Raw genomic sequence first — 18,856 nt, forward strand, 5'->3', positions numbered from 1 at the left:
CGGGTCTTTTATACCCGCTCTCACATAGGGCACACGGGTCTGTTACACCCGCTCTGACATAGCGCACACGGGTCTGTTACACCCGCTCTGACATAGCGCACACGGGTCTGTTACACCCGCTTTGACATAGGGCACACGGGTCTGTTACACCCGCTCTGACATAGCGCACACGGTTCTGTTACACCCGCTCTGACATAGCGCACACGGGTCTGTTATACCCGCTCTCACATAGCGCACACGGGTCTGTTACACCCGCTCTGATATAGGGCACACGGGTCTGTTACACCTGCTCTCACATAGCGCACACGGGTCTGTTACACCCGCTCTGACATAGGGCACACGGGTCTGTTACACCTGCTCTAACATAGCGCACACGGGTCTGTTAGACCCGTGTGCGCTATGTCAGAGCGGGTGTGTTATACCAGCTCTCACATAGCGCACACGGGTCTGTTACACCCGCTCTCACATAGCGCACACGGGTCTGTTACACCCGCTCTGATATAGGGCACACGGGTCTGTTACACCTGCTCTCACATAGCGCACACGGGTCTGTTACACCCGCTCTGACATAGGGCACACGGGTCTGTTACACCTGCTGTAACATAGCGCACACGGGTCTGTTAGACCCGTGTGCGCTATGTCAGAGCGGGTGTGTTATACTAGCTCTCACATAGCGCACACGGGTCTGTTACACCCGCTCTGACATAGCGCACACGGGCATGTTACACCCGCTCTGACATAGCGCACACTGGTCTGTTACACCCGCTCTGATATAGGGCACACGGGTCTGTTACACCTGCTCTCACATAGCGCACACGGGTCTGTTACACCCGCTCTGACATAGGGCACACGGGTCTGTTACACCTGCTCTATCATAGCGCACACGGGTCTGTTAGACCCGTGTGCGCTATGTCAGAGCGGGTGTGTTATACCAGCTCTCACATAGCGCACACGGGTCTGTTACACCCGCTCTGACATAGTGCACACGGGTCTGTTATACCCGCTCTGACATCGTGCACACGGGTCTGTTACACCCGCTCTGACATAGCGCACACGGGTCTGTTATACCTGCTCTGACATAGCGCACACGGATCTGTTATACCCGCTCTGACATAGCGCACACGGATCTCTTATACCCGCTCTGACATAGCGCACACGGGTATGTTATACCCGCTCTGATATAGCGCACACGGGCATGTTACACCCGCTCTGACATAGCGCACACGGGCATGTTACACCGGCTCTGATATAGCGCACACGGGTCTGTTACACCCGCTCTGACATAGGGCACACGGGTCTGTTACACCCGCTCTGACATAGCGCACAAGGGTCTGTTACACCCGCTCTGACATAGCGCACACGGGTCTGTTATACTCTGACATAGCGCACACGGGTCTGTTACACCCGCTTTGACATAGGGCACACGGGTCTGTTACACCCGCTCTGACATAGCGCACACGGGTCTGTTACACCCGCTCTGACATAGCGCACACAGGTCTGTTATAACCGCTCTGACATAGGGCACACGGGTCTGTTACACCCGCTCTGACATAGCGCACACAGGTCTGTTATACCCGCTCTGACATAGCACAAACGGGTCTGTTACACCCGCTCTGACATAGCACACACGGGTCTGTTACACCCGCTCTGACATAGGGCACACGGGTCTGTTACACCCGCTCTGACATAGCGCACACGGGTCTGTTATACCCGCTCTGACATAGTGCACGCGGATCTGTTACACCCGCTCTGACATAGCGCACACGGGTCTGTTACACCCGCTCTGACATAGCGCACACGGGTCTGTTACACCCGCTCTGACATAGCGCACACGGGTCTGTTACACCCGCTCTGACATAGTGCACATGGGTCTGTTACACCTGCTCTGACATAGCGCACACAGGCATGTTACACCCGCTCTGACATCGTGCACACGGGTCTGTTATACCCGCTCTGACATAGCGCACACGGGTCTGTTATACCCGCTCTGACATAGCGCACACGGATCTGTTATACCCGCTCTGACATAGCGCACACGGATCTGTTATACCCGCTCTGACATAGCGCACACGGATCTGTTATACCCGCTCTGACATAGCGTACACGGGTCTGTTATACCCGCTCTGACATAGCGCACACGGGCATGTTACACCCGCTCTGACATAGCGCACACGGGCATTCGCTAAATCATCCCAGTCAGATGTCTGTCCAGCCTCTGTTTGAAGACTTCCATTGAAGGAGAACTCACCACTTCTCGTGGCAGCCTTTTCCACTCATTGATCACTCTAACTGTCAACAAGTTTTTTCTAATATCTAATCTGTCTCCTCCCATTCAGTTTCATCCCATTGCTTCTAGTCTTTCCTTGTGCAAATGAGAATAAAGTTGATCCTTCTACAATGTGACAGCCCTTTAGATATTTGTAGACAGCTATTAAGTCTCCTCTCAGTCTTCTCTTTTGCAAACTAAACATTCCCAAATCCTGCAACCTTTCCTCATAAGACAGGGTTTGCAGACCGGTCACCATTCTGGTCGCTCTTTTCTGAACTTGCTCCAGTTTGTTGATGTCTTTTTTAAAATGTGGTGCCCAAAACTAGACACAATATTCCAGATGAGGTCTTACCAAAGAGGAGTAGAGGGCAATAATGACTTCACGTGATCTAGACTGTATGCTTCTGTTAATACATCCTAGAATTGCATTTGCCTTTTTTGCTGCTGCATCACACTGTTGACTCATATTCAGTCTGTGATCTATTAGTATACCCAAGTCTTTTTCACATGTGCTGTTGCTTAGCCTTATTCCTCCCATTCTGTATATGCTTTTTCATTTTTATTGCCCAGATGTAGTACTTTGCATTTTTCCCTGTTAAAAACCATTCTGTTAGTTGCTGCCCACTACTCCAGTTTATTTATATCTTTTTGAATCCTCTCTCTCTCTTCTCTAGTATTAACTATCCCTCCTAGCTTTGTGTCATCAGCAAATTTAATCAGTTTACCCTCAATTCCTTCATCTAAATCGTTGATAAAGATGTTGAATAATACAGGGCCAGGACAGAGCCCTGTGGTACCCCACTTGAGACATTCTTCCAACTGGATGTGCAGCCATTTACGACCACTCTTTGGGTCCGATCACTAAGCCAGTTATGAATCCACCTAACAGTTGCCTTGTCCATTCCATACTTAGTCATTTTTTCAATAAAGATTGTATGAGATACTTTGTCAAATGCTTTGCTGAAGTCAAGATATACTATATCTACAGCATTTCCTTGATCCACCCAATCAGTGATTCCATCATAGAAGGAAATTAAGTTAGTCTGACATGACTTATTAGTTACAAACCCATGCTGACTCTGTTTAATCACTTCATTCTTATCTAGGTACTGACATACATGTTGTTTAATAATTTGTTCAAAGATCTTTCCTGGTATAGAAGTCAGACTCACCGGCCTATAGTTGCCTGGGTCCACCTTCTTCCCCTTTTTGAAGATAGGAACAACATTTGCTCTTCTCCAGTCTTCTGGGACTTCTCCTGTTCTCCAAGAATTTTCAAAGATTATGGAGAGGGGTTCAAAAATTTCTTCTGCTATCTCCTTCAGTACTCTGGGGTGTAATTCATCTGGACCTGGAGACTTGAATTCATTTAGGTTAGCTAAGTGTTTCCTCACTATCTTTCTGTTTATAGATATCCTGGATTCTTCTATTCCCTTAATAGGACAGTGAAGAACAGTTGAGGTTACATTTCCTTTGTGAGAGAAAACAGATGCAAAATAGGAATTTAAAAGTTCGGCCTTCTCAACATCCTGTCTTACCATTTCATCATTTTCATCCTGTAAAAATCCTATAGCATCTTTGACTTTTCTTTTACTTTTGACATATCCCCAAAATCCTTTATTATTGCTTTTGACATCTCTTGCAAGCCTCAATTCATTATCAGCTTTAGATAATCTGATTTGTGCCCTGCAGGTTCTGCAGACAGCATTATATTCTTCTTTAGATATGCCTCCCTCTTTCCATTTTATAAACATTTCTTTCTTCCTTTTTAGCACTTAAGCATGTGCTTAAGTTCTGTGTTCCTCCATCCTGGTTTCCTTAAATGCTTCCTATTCTTCCCTCTTTTCGGAATTGTTAACAATTGTGCTTTGAGAATTTCATTTTTCAAGATTTCCCATCCTTCCTGGACATTTTTGTCTTTAAGGATATCCAGCCATTGGATCCCTCCAATTCTCTTTCTGAATCCCTTAAAATCTGCCTTTCTGAAATCTAACCTTGACGTCTGAGTCTTCACAGGTCTTACTCCTCTAGTTATCCAAAATTCTAAAATAGCATGGTCGCTACCTCCTAGCGACTTTTACCTCCTCAACCATTTCCTCCCTGTTTATAAGGATTAGATCCAAGGTAGCAGATCCCCTTGTTTTCTCCCCTACCTTTTGGAAGATAAAGTTGTCAGCAAGCGAGGATAAGAATTTCCTTGACCTGTTAGTTTTGCCTGAGATTCCCAACAAATGTCTGGATAGTTGAAATCTCCCATGACAACTATGTCATATTTTTTGGAGAACTTGGCCATTTGATGCATAAAGAGTTCATCCATATCTTCAGCTTGCACAGGCGGCCTGTAGTAAATGCCTACAATGGTGTCCTTTCCATTGTTCTGTCCTTGTATTCTTACCCAAACAGTTTCCACAGAACTCCCAGTCTCTGAAGCTTCAATCTCTGTGCAGATATACGCGTTTCTAACATACAATGCGACACCCCCTCCTCGTTTATCAAGTCTGTTTCTTGCAAGTAAGTTGTATCCTTCTAGTCTTGTATTCCAATCATGTGTATCGTCCCACCAAGTTTCAGTGATTCCAATGACATCATATTTCTTTTCCTGTGTTAGTAGTTCCAATTCTCCTTGTTTGTTGCCCATGCTTTCTGCATTAGTATAGAAACATTTTAGTTTGTGATTGGTTTCTCCTCCAATATTTTTATTAATTAGATTCTTTTGTCTTTGTTCTTCCTTTCCACTTCTAATAGCAGAGTTCTCAATAGCATTTGTCAGGTGTATGGCTTTTTCTGGTCTTTTGCTTCCCTTCCCATGTTGTTCTAGTTTAAAGCTCTCCTTACAAGTATAGCGAGGCGACTTCCAAATACATGTTCTCCAGTCTTCGTAAGGTGCACCCCATCTCTAGCAAGTAGTCCATCGTATAAGTAGTTCACTCCGTGATCCAGAAATCCAAATCGTTGCTGACGGCACCATCGACGTAGCCAGTTGTTCACCTGCAGAATCTTATTCCACCTCCTTGTTCCATGGCCATCCACTGGGAGGATGGAAGAGAAGACCACCTGCGCTCCCAGTTCTTTCACTTTCTTGCCTAAGTCTTCAAAGTCTCTGCAGATGGTTTCCAGGTCGTTTCTTGCGGTGTCATTTGTCCCCACATGTAGTAGCAGGAATGGGTAGTCATCTGTAGGTCTGAAGAGTCCTGATATCCTGTCAGACACATCTTTAATTTTTGCACCTGGAAGACAGCACATTTCTCTTGAAGTTATATCCGGTCTGCAGATAGCAGCCTCTGTTCCTCTCAACAGGGAATCCCCCATGACCACCACTCTCCGTTTCTTCTTCACAACATTTTTCTTTCTCCATCCAGGAGGACTCTGAAGGTGTACAAGGTTGCTGTTTGTTGGCAAAGTCTTATCCTGATGTATTTCTTCATCGTTTTCCTGCGTGAGAGCCTGGTACTGGTTCCTGTGAGACAGAGCACACGGGTCTGTTACACCCGCTCTGACATAGCGCACACGGGTCTGTTACACCCGCTTTGACATAGCGCACACGGGTCTGTTACACCCGCTCTGACATAGCACACATGGGTCTGTTATACCCGCTCTGACATAGCACACACAGGTCTGTTACACCCGCTCTGACATAGCGCACACGGGTCTGTTACACCTGCTCTCACATAGCGCACACGGGTCTGTTATACCCGCTCTGAAATAGCGCACACAGGTCTGTTATACCTGCTCTGACATAGCGCACACAGGTCTGTTATACCCGCTCTGACATAGTGCACACGGGTCTGTTATACCCGCTCTGACATAGTGCACGCGGATCTGTTATACCCGCTCTGACATAGCGCACACGGGTCTGTTACACCCGCTCTGACATAGGGCACACGGGTCTGTTACACCCGCTCTGACATAACGCACACGGGTCTGTTACACCCGCTCTGACATAGCACACACGGGTCTGTTATACCCGCTCTGACATAGTGCACACGGGTCTGTTATACCCTCATACGAGCCCTAATGGGTAGGAGAAGCTAGAATATTATTTTTTTCTTTTTACGCAGAAGAAATAAAAATTGTAATCTGGCATTTTTACACTGGGACTTTATTTAGACTCCTGCTTCCTTTCAAGACCAGCTTTCAGCAGTCTCATTATCATCCCAGGCAGGTTCACAATGACAGATAACGTCTCTATACACAGCTGAAAACACGGGATCCACCATTCACAATAGTTGATGAGACAGACGAACCTGCTTCGCCTCCATTCGCTCCAATGACCTTTGCGCCACTCATCAGACACTTTAATTCACAAGGTAGGGTCTAATGTTTGTGTGAATTTTCAGGATTAATGACATCCTGAAAGCTGAGAAAGACGTGCAATTTTAGGCATCATGTAATACCATGAATATGGTTGGACCCAGAAATCAAAATCCTCTGCTGGCAGCTTATTGTGTAATTGCCGACCAGTGATGTCCCGAATGTGTGAGATGGGAGACAAGTCTGGAGGCGCTGCAGGCCGTGGGAGCACGGTCAGGTCACACAGGCCGCTCACGAGCAATATATGGCTTGGCGTTGTTGTGTTGGAGAACTGCTCCTGGGACACTGTGGAGAAATAGCCACACCACCGGTTCCACGATCGATCCATTTTGCATGTCACACGCCAAACCTCCGGCATCAGTGTCTACACAAACCATCAGTAGGCATTTGCACCCCACTAGGCTACGAACCAGGCGTCCAGAAACCGTGACCTCACACGGCCGCTATCAAAGGACAGCGAGGTTTTTTCAACACGAAACCGCCAGGCCACATGTTGCTCGTGCTACTGCTTTGGCCAGCGTGGCCTGATCGTGCTCCCACGGCTGCAGCGTCTCCAATCGAGAACATCTGTGGCATCACTGATCGGCAGCTGCAAAAGTAGCTGCCAGCAGCGGACACTGATGATTTACCTTCCCAAGTACAGAGCGGCGGAATCCATAATAGCCTCACTGGTAGCGGCCAAGGCTGTAAGTGCGCAAGGGTGGCACGGGAGGATCGTACTGAATACATCAGGACGCTCTGAACATGTTTTCCACATTTGCAGATCAGTAACGTGTCCGTCCTGTGATATGCAGGATTCCACAAAATTTAATTCTTGTTGCTGTCATGTTGAGCAGCGTATTTATATTATATAGATTAGATAGAGATGTACGGGGGTCATGGTGGGAGAGGGAGCACAGGAACCTGGGCGGATTTACACTGCAGGACACTGTGGGGTCACTGCTCAGAGAGGCAGGCAGCAGGAAACGGCAGCAATGGGCAACAGTAAGGAGCAGCAGGAAAGGGGGCAGTGGCCAACAGTAAGCAGGGACAAGGGGCAGCAGTAAGCAGGGGGCAGGGACAAGGGGCAGCGGTAAGCAGGGGGCAGCAGGAGGCAGGGACAAGGGGCAGCGGTTAGCAGGGGGCAGCAGGAGGCAGGGACAAGGGGCAGCGGTTAGCAGGGGGCAGCAGGGACAAGGGGCAGCGGTTAGCAGGGGGCAGCAGGAGGCAGGGACAAGGGGCAGCGGTTAGCAGGGGGCAGCAGGAGGCAGGGACAAGGGGCAGCGGTTAGCAGGGGGCAGCAGGAGGCAGGGACAAGGGGCAGCGGTTAGCAGGGGGCAGCAGGAGGCAGGGACAAGGGGCAGCGGTTAGCAGGGGGCAGCAGGAGGCAGGGACAAGGGGCAGCGGTTAGCAGGGGGCAGCAGGGACAAGGGGCAGCGGTTAGCAGGGGGCAGCAGGAGGCAGGGACAAGGGGCAGCGGTTAGCAGGGGGCAGCAGGAGGCAGGGACAAGGGGCAGCGGTTAGCAGGGGGCAGCAGGGACAAGGGGCAGCGGTTAGCAGGGGGCAGCAGGAGGCAGGGACAAGGGGCAGCGGTTAGCAGGGGGCAGCAGGAGGCAGGGACAAGGGGCAGCGGTTAGCAGGGGGCAGCAGGAGGCAGGGACAAGGGGCAGCGGTTAGCAGGGGGCAGCAGGGACAAGGGGCAGCGGTTAGCAGGGGGCAGCAGGAGGCAGGGACAAGGGGCAGCGGTTAGCAGGGGGCAGCAGGAGGCAGGGACAAGGGGCAGCGGTTAGCAGGGGGCAGCAGGAGGCAGGGACAAGGGGCAGCGGTTAGCAGGGGGCAGCAGGAGGCAGGGACAAGGGGCAGCGGTTAGCAGGGGGCAGCAGGAGGCAGGGACAAGGGGCAGCGGTTAGCAGGGGGCAGCAGTAGTTATGGTGGTAGCAATGAGTAGGGTGGCAGCAGAATACAGAGCAGTGACAGTTGGATGATGTAATCACACGGTTGTTATTGGGGAGAAGTTCCCGGCGGCAGCTGTGGGATGATGGTCGCAGACATGGATGTGGGCACCTAATACACCACAGCCCGGGAGAGGCCTGTACATCCCCCTCCGGCCTACCTGCCGCGGTAGATGCTAGAGTGTATGGATGCGTCTAGTTTGGAGTTGAATTCTTGTGGGGGGAGGAGTGATTTGTTGAAATCATGACGTCACCGGAAGGGGCGGGACCTCCTTAGTCCGGCGCGTGCAGCAGTGGTAGATGCTAGACTGTATGGGCTCCTTCCAGGTGTGATGTCATTTCTGGGGGCGTGTCATACGGAGTGGGCGTGTTCTGACAGCAAAGGCAGGAAGAGAAGACGCCATTGTCTCTGCCCTCTGGTGCCGGAAGAGAAGCCTCCGTTACACATGTGTCTCAGCTGTCTCTCTGGTGCCTGCGTCAGTGAAAGGCAGGAGAGTTTAGTGAGTAACAGGTTGGTGTCTTCTTAGATGTTTGGTTGATGGGGGCTGATACTTGGGGCCTTAGCTGGGAGCTGTTGGGCTCCCGGAGGGAAGTGGGAATTAATGCACGCTCCCAGGGTCTGGCTGGGTACTGGGGGGTTAATGCGCACTTGTGGTGTCTGGCAGTCCCGGGAGAGGGGGGTTGATGATGCACGCTCGGGGTGTCTGGCAGTCCCGGGAGAGGGGGGTTGATGATGCACGCTCGGGGTGTCTGGCAGTCCCGGGAGAGGGGGGTTGATGATGCACGCTCGGGGTGTCTGGCAGTCCCGGGAGAGGGGGGTTGATGATGCACGCACGGGGTGTCTGGCAGTCCCGGGAGAGGGGGGTTGATGATGCACGCTAGGGGTGTCTGGCAGTCCCGGGAGAGGGGGGTTGATGATGCACGCTCGGGGTGTCTGGCAGTCCCGGGAGAGGGGGGTTGATGATGCACGCTCGGGGTGTCTGGCAGTCCCGGGAGAGGGGGGTTGATGATGCACGCTCGGGGTGTCTGGCAGTCCCGGGAGAGGGGGGTTGATGATGCACGCTCGGGGTGTCTGGCAGTCCCGGGAGAGGGGGGTTGATGATGCACGCTAGGGGTGTCTGGCAGTCCCGGGAGAGGGGGGTTGATGATGCACGCTCCCAGGGTCTGGCTGGGTACTGGGGGGTTAATGCGCACTTGTGGTGTCTGGCAGTCCCGGGAGAGGGGGGTTGATGATGCACGCTCGGGGTGTCTGGCAGTCCCGGGAGAGGGGGGTTGATGATGCACGCTCGGGGTGTCTGGCAGTCCCGGGAGAGGGGGGTTGATGATGCACGCTCGGGGTGTCTGGCAGTCCCGGGAGAGGGGGGTTGATGATGCACGCACGGGGTGTCTGGCTGTCCCGGGAGAGGGGGGTTGATGATGCACGCTAGGGGTGTCTGGCAGTCCCGGGAGAGGGGGGTTGATGATGCACGCTCGGGGTGTCTGGCAGTCCCGGGAGAGGGGGGTTGATGATGCACGCTCGGGGTGTCTGGCAGTCCCGGGAGAGGGGGGTTGATGATGCACGCTCGGGGTGTCTGGCAGTCCCGGGAGAGGGGGGTTGATGATGCACGCTCGGGGTGTCTGGCAGTCCCGGGAGAGGGGGGTTGATGATGCACGCTAGGGGTGTCTGGCAGTCCCGGGAGAGGGGGGTTGATGATGCACGCTCGGGGTGTCTGGCAGCCCCGGGAGAGGGGGGTTGATGATGCACGCTCGGGGTGTCTGGCAGTCCCGGGAGAGGGGGGTTGATGATGCACGCTCGGGGTGTCTGGCAGTCCCGGGAGAGGGGGGTTGATGATGCACGCTCGGGGTGTCTGGCAGTCCCGGGAGAGGGGGGTTGATGATGCACGCTCGGGGTGTCTGGCAGTCCCGGGAGAGGGGGGTTGATGATGCACGCTCGGGGTGTCTGGCAGCCCCGGGAGAGGGGGGTTGATGATGCACGCTCGGGGTGTCTGGCAGCCCCGGGAGAGGGGGGTTGATGATGCACGCTCGGGGTGTCTGGCAGCCCCGGGAGAGGGGGGTTGATGATGCACGCTCGGGGTGTCTGGCAGCCCCGGGAGAGGGGGGTTGATGATGCACGCTCGGGGTGTCTGGCAGCCCCGGGAGAGGGGGGTTGATGATGCACGCTCGGGGTGTCTGGCAGCCCCGGGAGAGGGGGGTTGATGATGCACGCTCGGGGTGTCTGGCAGCCCCGGGAGAGGGGGGTTGATGATGCACGCTCGGGGTGTCTGGCAGTCCCGGGAGAGGGGGGTTGATGATGCACGCTAGGGGTGTCTGGCAGTCCCGGGAGAGGGGGGTTGATGATGCACGCTCGGGGTGCCTGGCAGTCCCGGGAGAGGGGGGTTGATGATGCACGCTCGGGGTGCCTGGCAGTCCCGGGAGAGGGGGGTTGATGATGCACGCTCGGGGTGTCTGGCAGTCCCGGGAGAGGGGGGTTGATGATGCACGCTCGGGGTGTCTGGCTGTCCCGGGAGAGGGGGGTTGATGATGCACGCTCGGGGTGTCTGGCTGTCCCGGGAGAGGGGGGTTGATGATGCACGCTCGGGGTGTCTGGCTGTCCCGGGAGAGGGGGGTTGATGATGCACGCTCGGGGTGTCTGGCTGTCCCGGGAGAGGGGGGTTGATGATGCACGCTCGGGGTGTCTGGCTGTCCCGGGAGAGGGGGGTTGATGATGCACGCTCGGGGTGTCTGGCTGTCCCGGGAGAGGGGGGTTGATGATGCACGCTCGGGGTGTCTGGCTGTCCCGGGAGAGGGGGGTTGATGATGCACGCTCGGGGTGTCTGGCTGTCCCGGGAGAGGGGGGTTGATGATGCACGCTCGGGGTGTCTGGCTGTCCCGGGAGAGGGGGGTTGATGATGCACGCTCGGGGTGTCTGGCTGTCCCGGGAGAGGGGGGTTGATGATGCACGCTCGGGGTGTCTGGCTGTCCCGGGAGAGGGGGGTTGATGATGCACGCTCGGGGTGTCTGGCTGTCCCGGGAGAGGGGGGTTGATGATGCACGCTCGGGGTGTCTGGCTGTCCCGGGAGAGGGGGGTTGATGATGCACGCTCGGGGTGTCTGGCTGTCCCGGGAGAGGGGGGTTGATGATGCACGCTCGGGGTGTCTGGCTGTCCCGGGAGAGGGGGGTTGATGATGCACGCTCGGGGTGTCTGGCTGTCCCGGGAGAGGGGGGTTGATGATGCACGCTCGGGGTGTCTGGCTGTCCCGGGAGAGGGGGGTTGATGATGCACGCTCGGGGTGTCTGGCTGTCCCGGGAGAGGGGGGTTGATGATGCACGCTCGGGGTGTCTGGCTGTCCCGGGAGAGGGGGGTTGATGATGCACGCTCGGGGTGTCTGGCTGTCCCGGGAGAGGGGGGTTGATGATGCACGCTCGGGGTGTCTGGCTGTCCCGGGAGAGGGGGGTTGATGATGCACGCTCGGGGTGTCTGGCTGTCCCGGGAGAGGGGGGTTGATGATGCACGCTCGGGGTGTCTGGCTGTCCCGGGAGAGGGGGGTTGATGATGCACGCTCGGGGTGTCTGGCTGTCCCGGGAGAGGGGGGTTGATGATGCACGCTCGGGGTGTCTGGCTGTCCCGGGAGAGGGGGGTTGATGATGCACGCTCGGGGTGTCTGGCTGTCCCGGGAGAGGGGGGTTGATGATGCACGCTCGGGGTGTCTGGCTGTCCGGGAGAGGGGGGTTGATGATGCACGCTCGGGGTGTCTGGCTGTCCCGGGAGAGGGGGGTTGATGATGCACGCTCGGGGTGTCTGGCTGTCCCGGGAGAGGGGGGTTGATGATGCACGCTCGGGGTGTCTGGCTGTCCCGGGAGAGGGGGGTTGATGATGCACGCTCGGGGTGTCTGGCTGTCCCGGGAGAGGGGGGTTGATGATGCACGCTCGGGGTGTCTGGCTGTCCCGGGAGAGGGGGGTTGATGATGCACGCTCGGGGTGTCTGGCTGTCCCGGGAGAGGGGGGTTGATGATGCACGCTCGGGGTGTCTGGCTGTCCCGGGAGAGGGGGGTTGATGATGCACGCTCGGGGTGTCTGGCTGTCCCGGGAGAGGGGGGTTGATGATGCACGCTCGGGGTGTCTGGCTGTCCCGGGAGAGGGGGGTTGATGATGCACGCTCGGGGTGTCTGGCTGTCCCGGGAGAGGGGGGTTGATGATGCACGCTCGGGGTGTCTGGCTGTCCCGGGAGAGGGGGGTTGATGATGCACGCTCGGGGTGTCTGGCTGTCCCGGGAGAGGGGGGTTGATGATGCACGCTCGGGGTGTCTGGCTGTCCCGGGAGAGGGGGGTTGATGATGCACGCTCGGGGTGTCTGGCAGTCCCGGGAGAGGGGGGTTGATGATGCACGCTCGGGGTGTCTGGCAGTCCCGGGAGAGGGGGGTTGATGATGCACGCTCGGGGTGTCTGGCAGTCCCGGGAGAGGGGGGTTGATGATGCACGCTCGGGGTGTCTGGCAGTCCCGGGAGAGGGGGGTTGATGATGCACGCTCGGGGTGTCTGGCAGTCCCGGGAGAGGGGGGTTGATGATGCACGCTCGGGGTGTCTGGCAGTCCCGGGAGAGGGGGGTTGATGATGCACGCTCGGGGTGTCTGGCAGTCCCGGGAGAGGGGGGTTGATGATGCACGCTCGGGGTGTCTGGCAGTCCCGGGAGAGGGGGGTTGATGATGCACGCTCGGGGTGTCTGGCAGTCCCGGGAGAGGGGGGTTGATGATGCACGCTCGGGGTGTCTGGCAGTCCCGGGAGAGGGGGGTTGATGATGCACGCTCGGGGTGTCTGGCAGTCCCGGGAGAGGGGGGTTGATGATGCACGCACGGGGTGTCTGGCAGTCCCGGGAGTGGGGGGTTGATGATGCACGCTCGGGGTGTCTGGCAGTCCCGGGAGTGGGGGGTTGATGATGCACGCTCGGGGTGTCTGGCAGTCCCGGGAGAGGGGGGTTGATGATGCACGCTCGGGGTGTCTGGCAGTCCGGGAGAGGGGGGTTGATGATGCACGCTCGGGGTGTCTGGCAGTCCCGGGAGAGGGGGGTTGATGATGCACGCTCGGGGTGTCTGGCAGTCCCGGGGAGAGGGGGTTGATGATGCACGCTCGGGGTGTCTGGCAGTCCCGGGAGAGGGGGGTTGATGATGCACGCTCGGGGTGTCTGGCAGTCCGGGAGAGGGGGGTTGATGATGCACGCTCGGGGTGTCTGGCAGTCCCGGGAGAGGGGGGTTGATGATGCACGCTCGGGGTGTCTGGCAGTCCCGGGAGAGGGGGGTTGATGATGCACGCTCGGGGTGTTTGGCAGTCCCGGGAGAGGGGGGTTGATGATGCACGCTCGGGGTGTCTGGCAGTCCCGGGAGAGGGGGGTTGATGATGCACGCTCGGGGTGTCTGGCAGTCCCGGGAGAGGGGGGTTGATGATGCACGCTCGGGGTGTCTGGCAGTCCCGGGAGAGGGGGGTTGATGATGCACGCTCGGGGTGTCTGGCAGTCCCGGGAGAGGGGGGTTGATGATGCACGCTCGGGGTGTCTGGCAGTCCCGGGAGAGGGGGGTTGATGATGCACGCTCGGGGTGTCTGGCAGTCCCGGGAGAGGGGGGTTGATGATGCACGCTCGGGGTGTCTGGCAGTCCCGGGAGAGGGGGGTTGATGATGCACGCTCGGGGTGTCTGGCAGTCCCGGGAGAGGGGGGTTGATGATGCACGCTCGGGGTGTCTGGCAGTCCCGGGAGAGGGGGGTTGATGATGCACGCTCGGGGTGTCTGGCAGTCCCGGGAGAGGGGGGTTGATGATGCACGCTCGGGGTGTCTGGCAGTCCCGGGAGAGGGGGGTTGATGATGCACGCTCGGGGTGTCTGGCAGTCCCGGGAGAGGGGGGTTGATGATGCACGCTCGGGGTGTCTGGCAGTCCCGGGAGAGGGGGGTTGATGATGCACGCTCGGGGTGTCTGGCAGTCCCGGGAGAGGGGGGTTGATGATGCACGCTCGGGGTGTCTGGCAGTCCCGGGAGAGGGGGGTTGATGATGCACGCACGGGGTGTCTGGCAGTCCCGGGAGAGGGGGGTTGATGATGCACGCTCGGGGTGTCTGGCAGTCCCGGGAGAGGGGGGTTGATGATGCACGCTCGGGGTGTCTGGCAGTCCCGGGAGAGGGGGGTTGATGATGCACGCTCGGGGTGTCTGGCAGTCCCGGGAGTGGGGGGTTGATGATGCACGCTCGGGGTGTCTGGCAGTCCCGGGAGAGGGGGGTTGATGATGCACGCTCGGGGTGTCTGGCAGTCCCGGGAGAGGGGGGTTGATGATGCACGCTCGGGGTGTCTGGCAGTCCCGGGAGAGGGGGGTTGATGATGCACGCTCGGGGTGTCTGGCAGTCCCGGGAGAGGGGGGTTGATGATGCACGCTCGGGGTGTCTGGCAGTCCCGGGAGAGGGGGGTTGATGATGCACGCTCGGGGTGTCTGGCAGTCCCGGGAGAGGGGGGTTGATGATGCACGCTCGGGGTGTCTGGCAGTCCCGGGAGAGGGGGGTTGATGATGCACGCTCGGGGTGTCTGGCAGTCCCGGGAGAGGGGGGTTGATGATGCACGCTCGGGGTGTCTGCCTGTCCCGGGAGAGGGGGGTTGATGATGCACGCTCGGGGTGTCTGGCTGTCCCGGGAGAGGGGGGTTGATGATGCACGCTCGGGGTGTCTGGCAGTCCCGGGAGAGGGGGGCTAATGATGCACGCTTGTGGGGTCTGGCAGTCCCGGGAGAGGGGGATTAATGATGCACGCTTGTGGGGTCTGGTTGGGGGTTAATGCACGCTTTAGTTGTACTTCGGGGGGGTACTAATACATGCTTGTGGGGTCTGCTTGGGCTCCCAGGAGGGTTGGGTCCCGGGGGGGGGGGTTAATGCACACTTGCCGTGTTTGGTTGGGTCCTGGGAGGGGGGTTAATGCACGTTTGTGAGGTCGGCTTGGGCTCCCGGGGGATTAATGCACTCTTATGGGTTCTGGTTGGATCCCAGGGGTGGTTAATGTACGCTTGTGGGTTCTGTTTGGGTTTTCTGCAGGATTAATGAATGCTTGTGGGGTCTGGGTGGGCTCCTCACTGTGGGGGGATTAGGGCACGTTTTTGTGGTTTGGTTGGGCTCCAGGGGGGGTTAATGAATGCTTTTGGGGTCTAGTTGGGCCCCGGGGGGGGGTTAATGCACGTTTGCGGGGTCTGGGTGGACCCTGCATTATCACACCCCAGAAGCCCACCAGATCCCACAAGCACGGAGGGTTTAATGCACGCTTGTGTGTCTGGTTGGGCTCACGGGGAGGGGGTTAATGCATGGTCTGGTGGGCTCTTTGGGGGTCTAATGCAGGGCCCAACCAGACCTCTCAAGCGTGCATTAATCCTCCCCCGGGGGGGGGGTCCGGCGGGGGGTGGACATCCAACGGGGTTTATGATGGGGAAGCTGGACATCCGATGGGACTTATGCTGGGAGGGGGTGGACGTCCGATGGGGGGCCTATGCTTGGGGGCGTGTGGACGTCCGATGGGGGGCCTATGCTTGGGGGCGTGTGGACGTCCGATGGGGGGCCTATGCTTGGGGGCGTGTGGACGTCCGATGGGGGGCCTATGCTTGGGGGCGTGTGGACGTCCGATGGGGGGCCTATGCTTGGGGGCGTGTGGACGTCCGATGGGGGGCCTATGCTTGGGGGCGGGGGGGAAGGGGCATTTGGGCTTTGATGGGTTTATCCTGTGGGGTCCACTGATTAGTGTGAGGTGGAGGTTGACAGGGGGGGGTTACCCTGTGTGGCCCTCTGGTTGGTGTGCGGGGTGGTGAATGCTTCATTGAGGCACACAAAAAACTATGGTTGTATGCTGCTTATGCTTGGAGGGTACACCACCAACTGGCATGAAGCTAATCCGTTTTCGCTTAGTGTCAGTAGGAGGCAGACATGGGTCCGGACCACCCAGGCTGGTTTCTGCCTTAGGTCTTGATTTTTTTTATTAATGATTTCCCTTTTTCTTTCAGATATGGCTTTTAAGGGTGACAGAGTGGAGTTATCACTCTGATCTCCCACCTAGAATTGTCACTACCATATCATCTGTGGTCTACGAGGCAGGGCCCTAACACATCAAGAGTGTTTGCGGTTTTCCGGCGGACAGTCCTTGCCACTAATCCCCCTACCCTCTCGCCCCCCAGAGCCAGATAGAGTAGGGAGGGAAGACAAATCCGTTACCTGCCAGCCGCCGGAAAGTCTGTGTAAAGGTTAGGATGTGAAATCTTCAGGACAGGTATATCCTACCAGGTAGTGAGGGGGCTCCATTAAAAAAAAATGAAGGGACAAGACAAATATGTCCTAGTTTTCCCCTGAGCAATATGGACATCTCCTGGGGAAACCTTCCTATTCATGCGGCCTCCATGTCTAAGTTTTGCTCCTTTTTTAGAATAGGAGTTGTGGAGTCCCTTTGTTGTACAGTCTCTAGTTCTTTTTCTGATTTTAATTTTTTTATATTTTCTAGCTGTCTGTTTTCTGCGGGCATTCGGATGGATCAGTTGGTGTGTGATTCATTGACATGAAGTTCCTTCCCGTCACTGAGGTGTCAGCAAATGGTCGTTTCCTTCTGTGTATACACTGATGGACTGCTGGTATTAATGCACAGATTGTCCCTGATTCACCTTTTGATTCCCGGATGAATCTACTCATATGAACGTATGCTTTCCTGATATGGTTGCCGGTTCAGGGACATGTCCACGTGTTGTCATGGATCCTTAATTCCTCCTGATATATTCATTTTAATGTGTGTTCCTTAATATTTGTGTATTCTTTATATATGTTACGTATTTTGTCTATCTGTGGGATTTTTTGCCATGGAGATGTGGTAATGTGGCCACGGAATATTTTGTGGTTACGTTGCCATTGTAGATATGTTGATTATGCCATCTTTATATACATTTTTCTAATTGATATGTGGCCATAACTCTTTTCTCATATATTTACGAATGTTTGTGCCCTCCCCTTTTGGATACATTTATGCACATTACTCTGATATTTATACTATAATAGCTTTAGTGCTGCTGGTTGGTTTATTTAGAGCCTTATTATTAAGCATTGGTAGCCCTAACTATATAATTAATGTGCAGCATTGTATTCTTATATACCGGCAGCTGTATCTAGTATCCCATGAAAAATTGGGCATGTCTGCCAGCTTCCAATATGGCGGCGTCTCCCTCAGTGTCACTCTGCGCCTGTGTGAACTCTCACTGTCCTTCCTGTGCTGACGTCATGAGCTATGTGCGTCCAGTCACGCGGGGCCCCGCGTGTTCTTGGCGCCATACCTCATTGATTTCATGCCGGGTGGATGTGGGCGTCCTTCAGACATTGGCTTGGCATCTTCTATTTTCATTTTTGCATTTCACACGTGGTTGTGAATGCGTTACTATAGGAACGCATGACCACTTCCGGTTCTGACGTTAATCCCATTTCCGGTTTATGCCCGCTACTTAAACAGCGCTGTTCATACTATTTTTAGCACCCCCTGACGAAGGTGTTCCGAAACGTGCGTTGGGGCGGACACTGGGACCCCTGTTCTTCCATCTGCCAGCTGCTACTTTGTTTAGGTAAATTATTATGCCCATGTGTAATTATATCTTTAATTGTTGCCTGGTTCACTATCATCTAGCTTGCTATATATTACTACTATGTTATCATAGGCGCTATTTAGTGCAGCACTGACAATTATTTATGATAGTTGGCAATATATACCATTGCCTATGTAAACATATATGTCATTTAGTATAGCATTGGCAACCATCTATGATAGTGAGCAAGATTTACCATTGACTATGTAACTATATGTACTATTCAGTGCAGCATTGGCCACATGGGTCCTTGTGTCCCTATTTCGTTGTTTTTATTATCTTTTCTTGGCTGTATAGCATGTCATGCTTGTACCTTGCCTTAATCACAATAAAGCAATTTTACACATGACCTTTAGTTGTAATTGTTGGATTCGTCCTCCCGTTTGGCCTCCATGTTTGACAGAGGCTCCTGTGACCTTACTGTACTCTTAAAAAAAAAAATCCAGGCTCTCATCTAGCCTCTGATGGCAGGGCCACACCGCCAGCACCCTGAACAATCATGCTCGCCAACTTTCTAGTGCTTCCTGCCCTCTACCTATTAGAGTAAGAGTACTTTTCTTCTGCAACAGAAGACTAAACTCCTGCTTCCCAAGAGGTGCACAGTCCAATTATGGTTGTTTCGGAAATGTTCAGTCCAAAAAAGCAACCAACAGGACAACTCTCCTACCCGCCAGGAAAAGACCCCTTCCTTCAGGCCCAACCCCCTCCTGGCATCCACAAACCCATCAGGGCTGGTCTACTACGCC

General features: G+C 55.3%; 1 long non-coding RNA gene and 1 pseudogene across 1 annotated transcript; one reads left to right on the plus strand and one right to left on the minus strand.

Annotated features, from left to right (window-relative positions):
- The window catches only part of LOC141077972 (DNA-directed RNA polymerase III subunit RPC5-like), a 49,048-nt pseudogene extending 40,347 nt beyond the window's left edge, over positions 1-8,701 (minus strand).
- A 78-nt stretch (positions 8,702-8,779) lies between these two features.
- Positions 8,780-18,459, plus strand: LOC141077985 (uncharacterized). The gene is made up of 2 exons (XR_012227629.1): positions 8,780-9,022; positions 16,991-18,459. It is a non-coding gene; the product is annotated as an uncharacterized lncRNA (long non-coding RNA).
- Positions 18,460-18,856: the final 397 nt, after the last annotated feature.

This window comes from Dendrobates tinctorius, unplaced genomic scaffold, assembly GCF_039654945.1.
Source record: "Dendrobates tinctorius isolate UK_male_01 unplaced genomic scaffold, ASM3965494v1 ptg000485l, whole genome shotgun sequence".
Taxonomy (NCBI): domain Eukaryota; kingdom Metazoa; phylum Chordata; class Amphibia; order Anura; family Dendrobatidae; genus Dendrobates; species Dendrobates tinctorius.